Below are 16,653 nucleotides of genomic sequence, written 5' to 3' on the forward strand. Positions count from 1 at the left end.
CAAGCCATGAATCTGGGTTCAAACACAACAAACAGATGGACAGATCCATGCAGAAAGTAGTTTACATAGCAAATTCCTGAAGTGATTCCAGCAGTTTTAATCATGCCAAAACAAGTGATTCTTTTTTTGCTATTTATGATGTTGGGCTTAAAGTTGCCAAAATTATATGGTGAGCTATTCACACAAACTGCTTGCTATGTGAAGCTGCCTCCGTATGGCTGAGCTATTTAGTTACATGGATATTCAAAATCAGCCATATGAAATGGCAACCATTTCAGAGACTCTTTCAAGTAACATCATTGTGGAATCTATAACCTGTGAAGCAGCTCTTAACCACTGAGTGGTAGCTACAAATGTGGTTCTACCCTGTTACAATCACCATTTTTCAATCACTTATGAAATATGAATGTCAGACTGGGCACAAAAGGGGAGAAATGTCAAGAAGAAACCTGTGTAAAGGTAAAGGTAAAGGTACCCCTGCCCGAACGGGCCAGTCTTGGCAGACTCTGGGGTTTGTGCGCCCATCTCACATCTATAGGCCGGGGGCCAGCGCTGTCCGGAGACACTTCCGGGTCACGTGGCCAGCGTGACAAAGCTGCATCTGGCGAGCCAGAGCCGCACACGGAACGCCGTTTACCTTCCCGCTGGTAAGCGGTACCTATTTATCTACTTGCACCCGGGGGTGCTTTCGAACTGCTAGGTTGGCAGGCGCTGGGACTGAGCAGCGGGAGCGCACCCCGCCGCGGGGATTCGAACCGCCGACCTTTCGATCGGCAAGCCCTAGGCGCTGAGGCTTTAGCCCACAGCGCCACCCGCGTCCCACCAAGAAACCTGTGTACTTCTCCACAAATAGTTATATTGTAAACAGATTATTTTGACAGTTGCCTAACCAAATATTAAGCTGTGTGACATTACCTTCCATAATTAAGGCTGCTGCAGCAGGTGTATTTTGTAGGCTCTTGCAAAAAAATAATAATGTGGCATAATAAACACGTTAGTCTTCAAGCTACCACTGAACTTTTGTACTTGCCACAAAAGGCCAACACTGCTACTCTTCTTGAACCTACTGAGAAGGTAATTGCTCAACCCATCCCAAATATAACTGGGGTGAAACTGTTTGGCTGACAACACTCATACTTAGCCTTAATCCAGAATCAAGAAGATGAAAGACAAAGTGCAAGTCAATGGATGAGGTAGCTTCTGAGAGGGAAAATCTAGAAAGGAAGCAGCAAAAAAACAGTGAAGAGAAGGCATGGCAAAGAACTGACAGAAATTACTTGGAAAGGCCAGAATTTAATGGCTCTTTTGAAATCTCAAAGAATGTAGAAACATGTCATCATCACCATCTCCTAGTAGCAATGGCTTCTTGTCAACCACGAATATCAGAAGGTAGGCTGAATGGGCAGAGCACAAGATGACACAAATGACAAAGGCTACATTCCACATTAGTCATATTCAAAGCAGGCTCATTGAAATTAATGAATATGACTAACTTAGGCCCATTAATTTCATGAAGTCTCCTCTAAGTAAAATTCAGTTCCCTATAACCAACAGTCTTTTGAAACAAAGGTTCATTACCTTACTCAGCTTTTTCTTGTGGAATGAACAGATTTTGATACTAGAAAGACACAAATGAAAAGAAGGGGATATGCTAGCCTAAGTAGACCATAAAGAACTAAAGCCATTTTTAACTTAATATGTTCTAAGAAAAGTGTAAGACTGTGAGCTAACCAATTCTAGGACAAAAATAAATATGCACCAAGTATGTTCTCTTAGATGTGCCATTTATTTTAATAGAATTTACTTTCAGGGAAGTGCTTTTTGGCACCATAATCTAAGACTGAAGTTAAGCACATCAGCAGATGTGCTACTAAAACACAGATAAACGGAATGAGATGATCCACCAGGTTGTTATATTGTATGTATTGAAGAGGTTAACTAGAGTACAAAATCTAACAAATGGTACAAGTCCAGTATAGCATTAACACCTTTAAAACTGTACTGTCCACTACACTTCCTCAGGAACTTAAGAAACCTGTTTTACTAGTAGTTATTTTTAAACAAAGAGTTTGCACAATACAATTACATAGTGAGACAGTGTGCAAAACATAAGCATTAGTGTAGCTCTTTAAAAGTGGCAGAAAATATTCAAAAGTGATACTTCACTGGCTTTACTATATTGAAATGATTGATACAGCAAGAGGACAAGGAAAAGAATATGGCTAGGAGGTTAAGGGACATGGATAGAGAATGAACCATACTTGATCAAAAACAGGAAAAAACCAAGTGAACAACAGTTCTCCATTGGAAAAACACATTGGAAGATATGTAAATGAAAAAAGGAATGCCAACTGCAGACACAAAAAGAAGAGAAATAAAAATAATGGAAGCATTAAATGAGCTAAGACCTAATGCATAAAACAAATCAACAACAATTATTTTAAAGTGTGTGATCTCATGTTAGTGTATTTGAAATTACATTTAACATTAAAGCTGCAATCTATACAAACTGGCCTTGAAGTAAGTCCTGTTTAATTCAATGGGACTTATTTCAGAGCAGAATTTTATTTAATTTTTATTATTTCTTAAGAATGCTTGTTGCCCTCCCCCTTCAGCTCAATGGAGGCCAGTGTGGGGAACAAAATACATATCACATAAAACACAATGGACCATGCAAACAAATTAAAACAATAAAACAAATTAAAACCACACACCAGAGTTACATACCATCCATTAACTGAAACCCCAGTCCTAACCATTTCTACTCAGATGTCAGTCCTATTAAATTCAACTGGGCTTACTCCCAAATAAACGGGGATAGGATTGCAATCTTAGGCTACAATCCTAACCCAAACTATGAGGGAATAAGCAGCTCCAATGAATGTAACAAGACTTACAAAGTTTGTTCTTAGTGCCAAAATGATAGAAGTGATGGCACCAACTGCACTTCCAAGAGGAGGACATTCCACAAGTGGGGTGGCAGTGCAGGAAAACCTCTCCAGTGGTATGCAGAGAAGGGCATCCTCTGAATATAGGCAGGATGATATAGGGCTGGGGCGGAGAACCTGTGACCCTCAAGATATTATTAGACTACAAATCCCATCAGCCCTAGCTGGTATGAGATGATGAGAGTTGTAGTCCAGCAACACTTGGCAGGCCACAGTTCCCCATCTTTAATATATGGGAGAGATATTCTTTCAGTTATTCGGGTTACAAGTCACTTAGCATGAGCATCTTGAATTCAGCCTAGAATAAAATGGGAAGTCAATGTAACTCCTTCACAGGATAGCACTCTAAGTAATTTTAAAAAGCAATTTACACTAATTATTAAAACATGGTCACATCAATTTCCATTTATGTTCTGGTATAAAAATGGTAACTGCACGGAGCAATACAAATCATATTTACTCAGAAGTAAATTCTACTAAATTCCACTGGCAAACCAATCCTAACCTTATTCATGAAGCAGCAGGTTGTGACAGCAATGCTGCATCTTTAGCCCCACTGCTCGTGCAGCCAGAGCAAAAGGAAGGAAAGGGGGACCCTGTTTCATGCTATGCCTGGCTAGAGATGATGCGAGGATTGGGCCAAATAAGGCCCAATGTCATCAGGTGTCTCTAGTGCAGCCAATTCTGCAGGTGACTGTCTATGTAAATCCCCCCCAATGTTACTTTTAGTGGAGTTGATTAGATTATTTATACCTTGCCCATCTGGTTTCCCCAGGCGCTCTGGGCAGATTACAGCATATCGAAAAACATAATAAAAACATCAAGGATGTTTTTCCCAATTCAGATGTCTTCTAAAAGTTGTGCAATTCTTTATCTCCTTGACATATGAAGGGAGTGTGTTCCGGGGGGGGGGGCACCACCAGGAAGGCCCTTGGTTGTTCTCCAGACACCATAAGGCTGGAACTCCCATCAACCTTAGCCAGCATGGCCAATGTTAGTGATGACATAATTTGTTAGTTCTTAGTTCAACAGTACCTGCAGAGCCACAAGTTCCCTACCCCTCATTTAGGACTTCAGAATATCAACCCAAACCATGTTTATTTTGAAGTCCTCACAGAGTTCAATAGTACCAAATGAATGCTGTAACAATGCAATCCTATAAATGTTTACTCAAAAGTATCTCGCGCTGTATTCAACAGTCACATAACGAAAGATATGGCAAGCCAAACATTCCAATATTTGCACCAACCCACTGGTGGATAACAATATGGAGCTAAAGTTTATGCACGTGTGTTGACCATAGTGAGTCTTCTGATACAACTCCTACTATTAAACAGAGAGAGAGAGAGGGATGAAAATTATGCAACGTACTCTTGAACATCAGGCCGACAAGATGATTTTCAAAATATGGACAGAGTGGGTTTCTTAAATAAAATGTAACTCCTATATAGATATAAACTTAAGGCAGCACACACATTTAAACTACATTAAAACTAACTTAAGATAATTTCTGATATAACTTTGCAGTGCAAGTGCAGTGCATATTAAAAATGTACAGTGTATTCAAATCTCAGACTTTTCAAGTGCTCAAGACCAATTGAGGCTGAATGAATCCTACCCTTGCCCTGCTTATCTTCAGACCATCCAAACAGGAAGATACACCCAGTACCTCACAGTAGTCAACATCAAGTCCCTGTAAGAAAAACAGGCATATACCTGGTGGAGGGACCAAAAGTATGCAAAACTACTTTTTGTGGCTGGTAAAGGGGGGGGGACTGCGGGAGAGGGGGTGAAAAAGAGAGAAAGAGTCTTAACACTTGGAGCAAACACGATGTCCGAAGTCGTCCCTTGATTGGCTCTCTCCAGCCCTTCTCTTTTCATTAAGCTACCCAACAAAGCCATTTAAAGCTCCCCTCGAGATGCACCCATCGTTTCCGCCTGACCCCGATGGAGAGATTTCTCGGCCACGGCTAAGAGGGAGGGTCAGTTAGCGCAGCAGACCGTGCAGAGCGACCGGCAACGTGAGGCGCATATGAAACGAGGGGCAGCGGCGGCGGCGGCTGCCCTTCACACCCCACCAAGTGCTGCGCGGGGCACAGCCGAAGCATCCCATTCCCTTTTCCCATCCTTCCCGCTCCCCGCCCCCTTTCCCTTGTTCCAACCGGGAGGAGCGGAGGAGGAGGAGGAGGAGAGGGGGTCGGCATCCACGTGCACCGTCCGCGGAGCCCGGTGGCGGGATGCTGCAGCGGATCGGAGCGACAAACCCACCGCACCTTCCGTCCCACCGGTTGCTACTCACTTCGGGAGGGAGAGTGGAGCGAGAGAGAGGGAGGTCGATCAGCGGAGCAGAGCTGGGTTTCCTGCCGTGACCGTAGCAGACGTGGGGCCGAGAGGAGAGCGTGGCCGCCGGGACCACCGCTGCTTCTTCGCCCGCGGCGTGGCGGGCCGGTGTGGGCTGGGCAGCAAGTTCGACGCGGAGGAGGAGAGTCGGCTCGGGGGTCTCGGAGGCGCACAGCTGTTAGGTGCAGGACGGGTCCTCGCCGGCTCCGGGGGATCCTCAGTCTCAGCAGCAGCAGCAGCAGCGAGCCCGGGGTCGCTTCACATGGAGCCGCCGGCGCCTCCACCTCCTCCAGCACAGCGCTGCCCGCCGCTTCCCCCCGGGGCCGGCGCGGCCACCCCCGGCCTTGGAGGGGGAGGCGGCGAGTGGGTCGGGCCGCGGCCCCAGCCCGGCTCTGGCTCTCATACACTCTCTCCGGGGGTCTCTGCCGCCGAGGGCGCTGCTAGGGCCCCAGCCAGGCAGAGGCAGCGCGGAAGCGGAGCCGGACGGCCAGGCTCAGCGCCGCTCCCGCCCCGCTCCCAGGCATGTGGGTGACTGAGTCTCCGCGCTGGGTCCGGGCGCTCCGCCGAGGGCGGCGGCAGGGTGAGGAGGAGGAGGAGGAGGAGAAGGGAGCGGGGCAAACGAGGAGCCGCTTCTGTTTCAGGAGGGGGAAAGGGGGCAGAGGCTCGCGCGCGCAGCCACGGGACGGTCCGGCTGCCTAGTCGCGCTCGGGAGCCGCTTGTTTCTGTCCCTCACGCGAGCGCACACAGTCAGCGCTGAGGAGGAGGGAGGAGGAAAAGAAGGGACGGCCCGTCGACGGCGGCGCGGGAAGATGACACCAGCCGTAGCCTGGCAACAGAAACCCCCCCCTTCACCAGCCGCCGCCGCCTCCCGGTGCGAAGTAATGACGTAGAGGGGTTGCTACGCAGGGTTGGCTAGGGGCGGGGTGCTGATGCTGCGGAACGGTGTCGTCCGGGACACTGGGGTGAGTCGAGGAGGAGAAGACGCCTCGCTCTGCGCAGCCGCAAACTTTGCGGGCGGGGTGGGGGGTGGGAGATTAACCTCTTCGGCGCCGGACCAGCCTTGGATATTTGAGAGGAGGAGGCAGATAGAAGGCAACGCGACCGTGAGGGACCCTCAGGGACGGCCTGTTGCCGACGTGGTCCCGAGACTCGTGCATTTAGCTGCCAGCGCGGAGACATGCTCGATGCAAGGCAGCACCTTTAACTCTGGTGTCACGGGGCTCCGAACTGGATGCAAAATCCCTCTTCAGTCGTGAAGGTTCCCTGTGTGATTCGTCAGCAGCTGTCAGTCTTCTACCTCCCAGGGCTGTTGTGAAGATAAAGGCATCGGAAGGAAGGGAGTTGGCCACCGAGGCAAAGCTTCTCCCCTGTTATCCTCTCCCCACTCCACTGAGAGTGCTTCACTTTGCAAACACTTATGAAATATATGTTCTGGGTATGCAAGGCTCATGATCTGTGTTGGTCCCACGGTTAGCCACCCAGTTTCCAAGTGAAGTGATCGTGTTGCCCGTCTTAAGGCTGACCTGGGCTTGCAATACCTTGCATTGTATGGTAGAAGTGCAATCGAGCACTGTGCAGCCCGGAAGTACACACATGTAATGATCAGCTATTTTTTAATAATAATATGGAAGAAATTAGACTACTGTGGCAAAGCACATGGCTGGTTAACCTGAGGAAACTAGCTCACCGCATTTGAATAATGAGGTATCTCCCTGCCCATCATTCTGTAAAAATTACAAAATCTAATGAAACTGCAAAGCTTACTAATTTTTTGCAAGAGGGTGTGAAGAAAAGATAGAACATCCTTAGGAATTGGCAATGCTAGCACAAATGTTATGCATCCGAAAGGTCCCAATTCTGACATCTCCAAATTAAGATTCAGGAAGAGAAATACCTCAGACTGAGAGCTGCTGCCAACCAGAGCAAACTATATTGGTCTAGAAGAGCCAGATAGTCTGACCCAATATGATAGTTTTGTTCATAATTCTTGCAGAAATGCCCACCCCCACTTCCACCGTAAGGCAACTTACGAACTATCTTGTTCTAAGGGAAGTCAAGAAAAGACAGAACAGCCTGCACATAACCCAGCAAAAGAGAGCAACACAAAAAGCATATATTGAAGCTGTCAGTTAGCCCGTGACAAGCATGGGAGGCAGCTATTGCAAACAAATGTGAAGCCCACTTGTATTTGTATTCTCAGCACTTTTATTGTATTTTGCCTCAGGCACGCTTTTTAGCAGAGGGCAATTCAAAAAAGCAATCAATAAATAATGTGTTGTCTTCCTCTTAAGGATTTGTAAACTTCAGAGATGCTAATTCAAAACCCTGATTTAAAATAATAAATAATAAGTGTATTCCATCTACCTAATTTCAGGAGATTTGGAGGCATAGAGTCAGGGGCAGTGGTGAAACTAGAGTGATCACTGAATTCTATTCAAAATAGAAAATAATGCCAACCCAGAACATATTGGGGATACAAACATTATGCAAACTAAATATTTAATTAGCAGGCTGCATTGCATTATATTCAACAGTTTGTTTGCCTCTATGAGATGAAAATGTGGCCTCTTTATATACATCTATATGACAGCACCATAGAAATAGATAGATGAGGAAGGAAATAGGTAGCATGAAGATTTCATAAGGAGTTACAGTACATTTCAAGATTGTTTGATGTGTTGCATTTGCTGCAAGGCGTGGAACTGCATTTCTATTGAGACAATCATTCTCAGACGCCCTTGTTCAGTGCACTGTCAGAGATAAGGCAGGTGGCAGCAACCAGGAAATGGTTCTCTGTGGTCTTTCGGAAGCTGCCCCTTATCTAGGAAGTCTATCTTCCAGTTGCAATTACTGTATGGCCCAATTTAACCATGGCTGTCCACTGGCAAGTAGATTCTACCTACTCAGTGCTGTGCACACCTGGTATCTTATTTCAACTAGGCTCTCAGCTACTCTACATGCAGTGTTAGCAACCTGAGCTATGGACCCCTGTCATGGTAACAACATAGTTGCAGGTGAAGCAACTGGGTTTAGCAATGGCATGCACACCACCACACCACACAGTAAATTCTCCTTGCTCATTTGATGCCACATTTCAACATAATATGTGCTTAGTGGTGAGAGCCAAATGAGCCACAGATGCTCAATTAAACTTCTCACTTCACCTGGCTGACTACAGCTGCATGAATACTATAAATTTAAAGCATAGGTAAAGGTAAAGGTACCCCTGCCCGAACGGGCCAGTCTTGACAGACTCTGGGGTTTGTGCGCCCATCTCACATCTATTGGCCGGGGGCCAGCGCTGTCCGCAGACACTTCCGGGTCACGTGGCCAGCGTGACAACGCTGCTCTGGCGAGCCAGAGCCGCACACGGAACGCCGTTTACCTTCCCGCTGGTAAGCGGTACCTATTTATCTACTTCCCCCCGGGGGTGCTTTCGAACTGCTAGGTGGGCAGGCGCTGGGACCGAGCAGCGGGAGTGCACCCCGCCGCGGGGATTCGAACCGCCGACCTTTCGATCGGCAAGCCCTAGGCGCTGAGGCTTTAGCCCACAGCGCCACCCGCGTCCCTAATTTAAAGCATACCCCTGCACAAAAAATCCTGGGAACTGTAGTTTACTCATCACAGAGCTACAATTCCCAACAGATTTAACATACTACAGTGCCCCAAATTTGGGGGGGGAGGGAGGAAATGTGCTTTGAATGTGTTTTAAAGGCATAGGGCAAATATTGTGGGAGTAAAATTAAGAGTCTGTTCCTCCCACAATTGTATTTAAGCAAAAAAACACAAATACATACTGTTAAACATGCAGAGCTGAGTCTTGACATACAGCTGTGCCCAAACATCATTTCTATGTCTGGGGCTGGTTCCTAATACTATGCTCCCTTCCCATTCCAGGCCTGTCTCCCCAGTGGCATAGCATGGATTGCCAGTGCCCGGATCCACACAGAGGGTGGGTGGAAAGGAGGGAAATGGAGGGGCATGCATGCTCATTCAACTGCCTAATGGCGTCCACATCACCCAAGAGATCGCAGCTACAGAGATAGGAAAGGAAGAGTCGTTCCGTTGCCTGCAGAGGTCATTTCCCGGGTCGCATGGAGAAGCCGTTTTCATCATAGCCCCGCGAAGGAAGCGTGCAGCTGTATTGAGGCAGCACTGGGTGTTGAAATTTTGCACTCCTAAAATTTTGCATGTGGGGCAATTGCCCCTGTGCCCCCCCCCCAACACTACTATGTCTCCCAATTCTAAATATGGCCTGAAGAAGCACATAAATAGTTTTTTTTTAACTTAGGGCAGAAGGAGTAGCTGTGGTCCTTTAAGGATAGTGTTTCTGACAATTCAGATAGCAGCTCCACAGGTAGACTATTCCTGTTGCTCTACCACCAATTAGGGTATTGCACAAAAAAATCTACCAGCTGCTTCTGTTAAATCATCAGCAACTGGCCAAAGTCACATGCCTACAACTTTCTCTTACCCTATCAGCAGCATTCAGTGGCTGAAAATGCTTTGTGACATTAGGCTGCAGGCACAGAAGCAACAAGCAGCAGCAATTGCCTGCCCACAGCTCTCATTAAGTAAATTGATATTCAGCTTTTCATCTACAATCTTGGAACTGTCTCATTGGTCTACATTGAAATGATGTAATATTTTAACAGTCCTTCAATAGCATTTGTATATTATATGACTTCCGGGCACATTTTGCATCCCTGTTCATGTTTGCCAGGGGCAGAAACAGTTGCCAGTCATGTCCCCCAAATATTTCCTGCTGCCCAAGTCACTCCCCCAGTAACAATATATTTATACACAGCACAAATTAAATCCTTGCTCCCCTAATGATGGTCCTGGCCACGCCTTCACTCATCCAAATTTGTCCTTCTGGAGGTGACCCTAGGCGACTGTTTCCCCACCTTAGTTATATTACTTCATTGACGCGGGTGGCGCTGTGGGCTAAAGCCTCAACGCCTAGGACTTGCCGATCGAAAGGTCGGCGGTTCGAATCCCCGCGGCGGGGTGCACTCCCGCTGCTCGGTCCCAGCGCCTGCCCACCTAGCAGTTCGAAAGCACCCCCGGGGGCAAGTAGATAAATAGGTACCGCTTACCAGCGGGAAGGTAAACGGCGTTCCGTGTGCGGCTCTGGCTCGCCAGAGCAGCGTTGTCACGCTGGCCACGTGACCCGGAAGTGTCCCCGGACAGCGCTGGCCCCCGGCCAATAGATGTGAGATGGGCGCACAAACCCCAGAGTCTGTCAAGACTGGCCCGTTCGGGCAGGGGTACCTTTACCTTTACCTTTAATGTAGTTACACTCTCTTGGCTATCCTGCTCAACTTGTATATTTGTGATGAAATAGGTATGACAAAAACACCATCATGCTTCCATTCCTGAAACTAAGCATATAAAAGCAGGAAGAAAACTGAAAAATCTCTATCCTCAGGAAACAGGAATATGAGAGGCTACTTACCATTTATATAATTTATTTCAAGTGTTCAAAGTGCTTCACATACACTATTTCTGTGATTATTACAACAACACTTTAAGGTAGGCCAGTAATACTATATCTATATTTCAGTTGTGGGGAGGGGCTGGTAAAAGGGATAAAGCTGAGAAAATAGTAACTTACATAAGGCTATTGGGAAGTCTGTAGCTGGGATGTAAAGATTATGAGCCAACAACTTTCTAGTTCATTCGTTTGACCATTACGTTCCAGAAGCTGCCATTAGAAGGTCCAGTTCTCTGTTCTATATTGCCTCAGCTTCAATTTAGCACAGAACAGTCCTCACTTGCAAATAGGCAAAATTGTTTGCTGCTTGTTGATTGGTCTTCCAAGTGTATTGGCCATATGCCTTCATTGCCAATCTATTTGTGGCGAAGTTATGTGGTAGAGTACTCGTTTCTTTCCCATTAAGAGGTCATAACGTGGGATAATATTGCAGTCGTTCCCCTCTATGGATACCACTTGCTCAGGATAGCCATTGGGCACTTACTAAACCCTTTACAGACCTTACAGTTAGAAGTGTCTACCTCAAATACCTGAGAACTTCCAAGCTGAATACAGCCAACCAGTCACTGAGGTGTCAGTAAACTTGCTGTTTTTGCTGCCTACCTGGGACTGCGGAAAGGGCCGATTCTCAAGCATCGGTGGGGGGTGTTCTGTGAGGGACATGTGTGGGCATTGAGTATATTCTTCATTGTGTGCGGGTTCTGCTCATAAAAGAGTGGTTGTGATGAGTAAAGTGGGATGCCTAGCGACTGGTAGTAGAGGGGTCACTGCTGGCTGTAACACTGGGGCAGATGGAGTGAGGACTCTATGGTGCTGCCTTGCATGTTGTGTGGGTTTAATGCAGGTTGTGTGCTGGAAATGTGTCTCATCAGGGTGAGTTCACTGACACCCTCTGTGTGCCAGGCATCCTCTTTTGCACAGTCAGTGGAAAGGGTTTCCAATAGCTCTGGTGAGTGTGAGTAATAGAGCACGTGTGGTTTTCATGCCTTTTTAAAAAATGGTTTTGCATTTAATGGTTTTCCCCTCCCAGGCCGAGTGTATATTGGATACAGTGGCTATTCCACCAGAATAGTGGCATCTAGTCCAGGCGTATAAGATTGTGATATAAGTTCTTCATAAGGGGTGTGAAGAGGTCACAAAACCTCCTTTCACATAGATCAACATTTCAAACTCTATAATATTTAGATTCAGAAACATATTTAATCTACCTCTTGTTACAATATTCAGTATGTGTACTTTGCTGAAGTGTATGGATATTTGTACTACAGTCCAGGGTTTGATTTTATTTATATATATATATATGTGTGTGTGTGTGTATATATTTTATATATATATATATATATATATATATATATATATATATATATATATTAGTTAAATGTAAGAACTGTGATACGGCTTTAAACATTGATTGCACTCCTGAGAAATTAAGCTATAAATCACAAGTACGTCGTAAGTGCCTAAATTATTTTCAACACTCACAACGTACTAGCTATTAACCATATTTTAAGGTGAACAGTTTATGATTCTTAATAAATCTGTCTAAAAGGTAAAGGTAAAGGGACCCCTGACCATTAGGTCCAGTCATGACCGACTCTGGGGTTGCGCCGCTCATCTCGCTTTATTGGCCGAGGGAGCCGGCGTTTGTCTGCAGACAGCTTCCGGGTCATGTGGCCAGCATGACTAAGCCACTTCTGGCGAACCAGAGCAGCACACGGAAATGCCATTTACCTTCCCACTGGAGGTTGGCAGGAGCTGGGACCAAACAACGGAGGCTTACCCCGTCGCGGGGATTTGAACTGCCAACCTTCTGATCGGCAAGTCCTAGGCTCTGTGGTTTAACCCACAGCGCCACCTGTGTTTATAAATCTGTCTATAAACCAATAATTAGTACATAGCTCCATCCTATGAAGATTGACTCAAAAGTCCTGCTGAGTTCAGCTGGACTTGCTTCTGAGTAAGTATGGCCAGGATTAATTATAGATACAAAGTCTTTTTAGTTTTAGATGGCAGGTGAAAACTTGAAATGCTGCTTTTTTGTATCAGGTATTTGGAAAAACATACCCAGAAGACATAGTTTTCTCTAAATAGATTATTTTTATTGCATTGATTTTGATATTTGATTACCTATTATATCTTTTTCTTGTGATCTGCCCTGGGGTCTTTGGATGAAGGGTGGGCTATGAGTTTTAAAACCAAATAAAATATGTTCATGCAGAAGCAAATCCTGAGTTCAACAGGGCTAGCTTTCTGGTAAGTGAATTTAAGATTGTGGTCACTGCCATTTAGCAGAAGAAATGCAGATCAATCTATGGGGATCGTTTTACTGTTGAAGCAGTTTGCAACAAAATCACAGAAGGGTCCTTTTCTGAAATGTCTTTTTAATGAATTGCTTGACTTCATACCAGACAAGACTTAATATTTCATATCCTCAAAATGAAAATATGTTGACTTGGAAACATCTTGCCACTAAACAGCACCCAGTCCAATGCTAATTTTGCCAGATGTATTTATGCCGATGGCTGTATAATATTGGTATTGTCTAATAAGCTCCAACGCATGAACTTTATCTTCATTTTGCAGACTGCTTGGCAATGTCTGAACCTGTTACTGTTCAATTAACATACTAAAAAGGTTTGCTCAAAGGTGTTACGTGGTCTATTAACAATTCAACAGGGGAAATAGCTGTGTACCGGAAGTTTCTTTCCGAGGCTAACTAGTGGAGAAACATTTATGACCATTTTGCTTGCAGGGGTGAAAGGGGGACAATGTAAGGAAAGGAAGGAAATTGAAGTTCTGGTATTCACAGCATTCCTTGTGAAAGAGAAATAAACATCCCTTGTGTAACTGATAACACCTTCACATCAAAGCAATGAGATAGTGTGCTATATTCTTTTTCACATGCCTAGAGTAATCAGATCTAAAACAATAAGAATTTTCTTCTCAATGCCAGAGTCTCTGCCCCCCCCCCCAATTTGCGTGTACAGATTCAGAGACCTCCCCACTAAATAAAGTCACACTTGACTCAAATTTTAGTTTTGGTTTTGGGCAGAATTTAGGCCACAACTTTATTGATTACAGAAGATGAGTGGTTGCATAGGCTCTGGTTCGACTAGCTCCCTGCACCCTTGCAGGCAGCGCTGATCCAGGGCATCAGCATAGGTCAGCCAAGGGTGAACACCTGGGTAGGCGAAAAGCTGGGAACAGACTCTGTTCACCACCCAGAAGCCCCCCTGGACTCTCAGGGGATGACCAAACCAGTTGAGTCCCTGGATTCCTTTAACGGAATACCCCTCATATAGGGATGGTGAGACCATTCTCCCATCCCTATCACCTGAACCAGTGTCTATCTGCCACATGAGCACCGCGCTCACCGCCAACCACTCACACCTGTAACCAATCCCTTAACCCGGCTGACACTGAGGTCAGCCACAAATCATTCCCAATTACAGACAGATGAATCCCATCAAGCCTGTAAAGGGACACCTCATGGAAGGTAACGCCCAGGTGATGGATCACCCAAGTCCAGAACTTTGTTGGCGACTGTGCTCTGCACGCGCCTCCTGGCCCTCTCGGTGGCAGTTGGGCATTGGCTACCTCACCACACACATTGCTGCAACAGCTGCGACCAAAATATTTTGAGTCCAGGAAGAGCTGCCTTCAACTCTTCCAAGTCCTCCTATGTGTGGGTCTGCAGGCTCAGGCCGGGAGCTTCTGGCAAATTGTTCTCACCCAGCTGCACCACCATCGCCGCAGGCGTGCCTTCCACAGACACCTTTGCCTGCACTGTCGGGAGAAGCTCCTCCCAACGCATTCCTCATCTGGATACCCAGAAGACGCACACGTGGTCAGGGAGTCTGAGCCTGCTCCGAATCCAAACTTCGCCACCCTCCTGCCAGCCCAGTGGACAATGCTGTGCCCAACTATCCAAATGTGCAGGGTAGGCAGACCTAGGAATGAACAAAACAACATTAACAACTGCACCTCAGTGCCATATCTGAACATAACCCCTGTATGTATCAGATTTCCAGCAGACCAGATCCTTAATCCTGTTGACGGACAGGTCCCAGTGCACAGCAGTAGTAGCTGCCCCAATACAGAAAGAATGAGGTGCAAAATCACTGGCCAGCAGACCACACGCTGCAAGCGCCTTACGCATTACTACAGAAAACTGATGCCTCCTTAACAGGGACCCATCCTTGTTTACCAGAAAGGGACCATCCCCAGGCGGGCGAAGTGACAAATATCTCTTGGCATCTTTCACTGGACAAGGGCCGGGCTTACCAGTGGCAGGCAGCCTCATCAAGGTGCCTCTGCCCAACTGGTACATTTTAGAATTTCGAATTGTGAGCACCAGCTCAGCATCAGAAAGCTGAACATCCTGCAAAAGCAAGCCCCTGGGAGCCCTTCCCTGTGCTGACTCCAGCACCACTTTGCCCACACGCAGTGCACCAAAAAAGGCTATTGAAAAAGCTGCCGCAAAGAGTCTCACCTCACAAGTCGACCAGCAGACAAGTCTTAACTTACTGTGCACCAAGAATAAAATGTCAAATGTGACCGGCCTCCTACCTGGCGACTTTGGTGGCTGCAACCTGGCCCAACCCTCAAGAGCCTTGCGCACTACAAACTTTGCACAAGGGTCTCTAGAATAAAGGGATTTACAGAAAAATGAAATGGCAGATGACTGAATTCTGATGGACTTTACAGCATGACCCATATACCGCAGGTGAGCCAAATACTGTTAAAGAAGGGAAGGAGAAGGAAGGGGGAAGAGAACAACTTAAAAAGGGGGACAATAAAGAAAGAATTAATGAAAAAAGGAAGAATAACAGAAAGAAATCACCAAGACTATCTGTCAATGGCACGTCTCTCAGCTGCACAGAGGACACACTGTTAGCTTGTTCCAAATGCACGAGCCGAAAGATGAAGCTCTGGGTCACGTGCCTAGGTATATATAGGTCCCTTGATCCATTTAGACTGTGCCCCATTGGCCAGATTGAACCCAACAATGAGGGACCTACCAGTTGGGTGTTGTGGCTGACCAATCTTACCCACCCACAACACAGGTGGTTGGTCTCCAGGTCTCACCGCAACACATGCCCTCTTTTAGGTAGGACACTATTTACCACACACACACCAGTTCAACATATTAGCACAGACTATCAGAAGAGTTGGTAGAAATTTTTCAAAGATTAAAGAAGCATTAAGAGCTGACACCTAGCTTTTCTTCCTGCCTGTGTTTTGCTATTTACTACTGCATGTATTCTCCATCTGAGTGTCTTTCATTCAAGGCATCTTGAAAGGAATGTCTAAGTTAATACATTATTTCCCCCACCACATTTTTATACCAAATTTAACCCAATTAGATGCTGGCAAAAGAAGAGCTCTTGTTTTCTAATGGGATAATACCATTCAGATAGATAGATAGATAGATAGATAGATAGATAGATAGATAGATAGATAGATAGAGATAGATATGTGCCATCCTGAGCTATTCAGAAATAGGGTGGGATACAAATACAGTGGTACCTCGGCTTAAAAACTTAATTTGTTCTGGAGGTCCGTTCTTAACCTGAAACTGTTCTTAACCTGAGGGTACCACTTTAGCTAATGGGGCCTCCCATTGCCATGCGATTTCTGTTGTCATCTTGAAGCAAAGTTCTTAACCCAAGGTACTATTTCTAGATTAGCGGAGTCTGTAACCTGAAGCTTATGTAACCCAAGGTACCACTGTAAGATCATTATTCAATAAAGGTAACAGTTGCATAAAAAGAGACACTTTCCCTGTCTGTGAATCTTTTAATTAATAGTTTGTTCATGCTCTCAACACACACACAAACAAACAAACACACAGCCTTTTCTTTCCCC

At 45.9% G+C, this 16,653-nt stretch overlaps 1 protein-coding gene across 1 annotated transcript in view; it reads right to left on the minus strand.

The window, feature by feature from the left end:
* FBXW7 (F-box and WD repeat domain containing 7) overlaps window positions 1–6,091 on the minus strand; it is a 121,239-nt gene extending 115,148 nt beyond the window's left edge. The window contains exon 1 of the mRNA XM_082237644.1: window positions 5,248–6,091. The gene's annotated coding sequence lies outside the window, so the exon portion shown is untranslated. The remainder of the gene's footprint in view (window positions 1–5,247) is intronic.
* Between the last annotated feature and the right edge of the window lie 10,562 nt (window positions 6,092–16,653).

Source organism: Podarcis vaucheri, assembly GCF_965113315.1.
Source record: "Podarcis vaucheri genome assembly, chromosome: 9".
NCBI lineage: Eukaryota > Metazoa > Chordata > Lepidosauria > Squamata > Lacertidae > Podarcis > Podarcis vaucheri.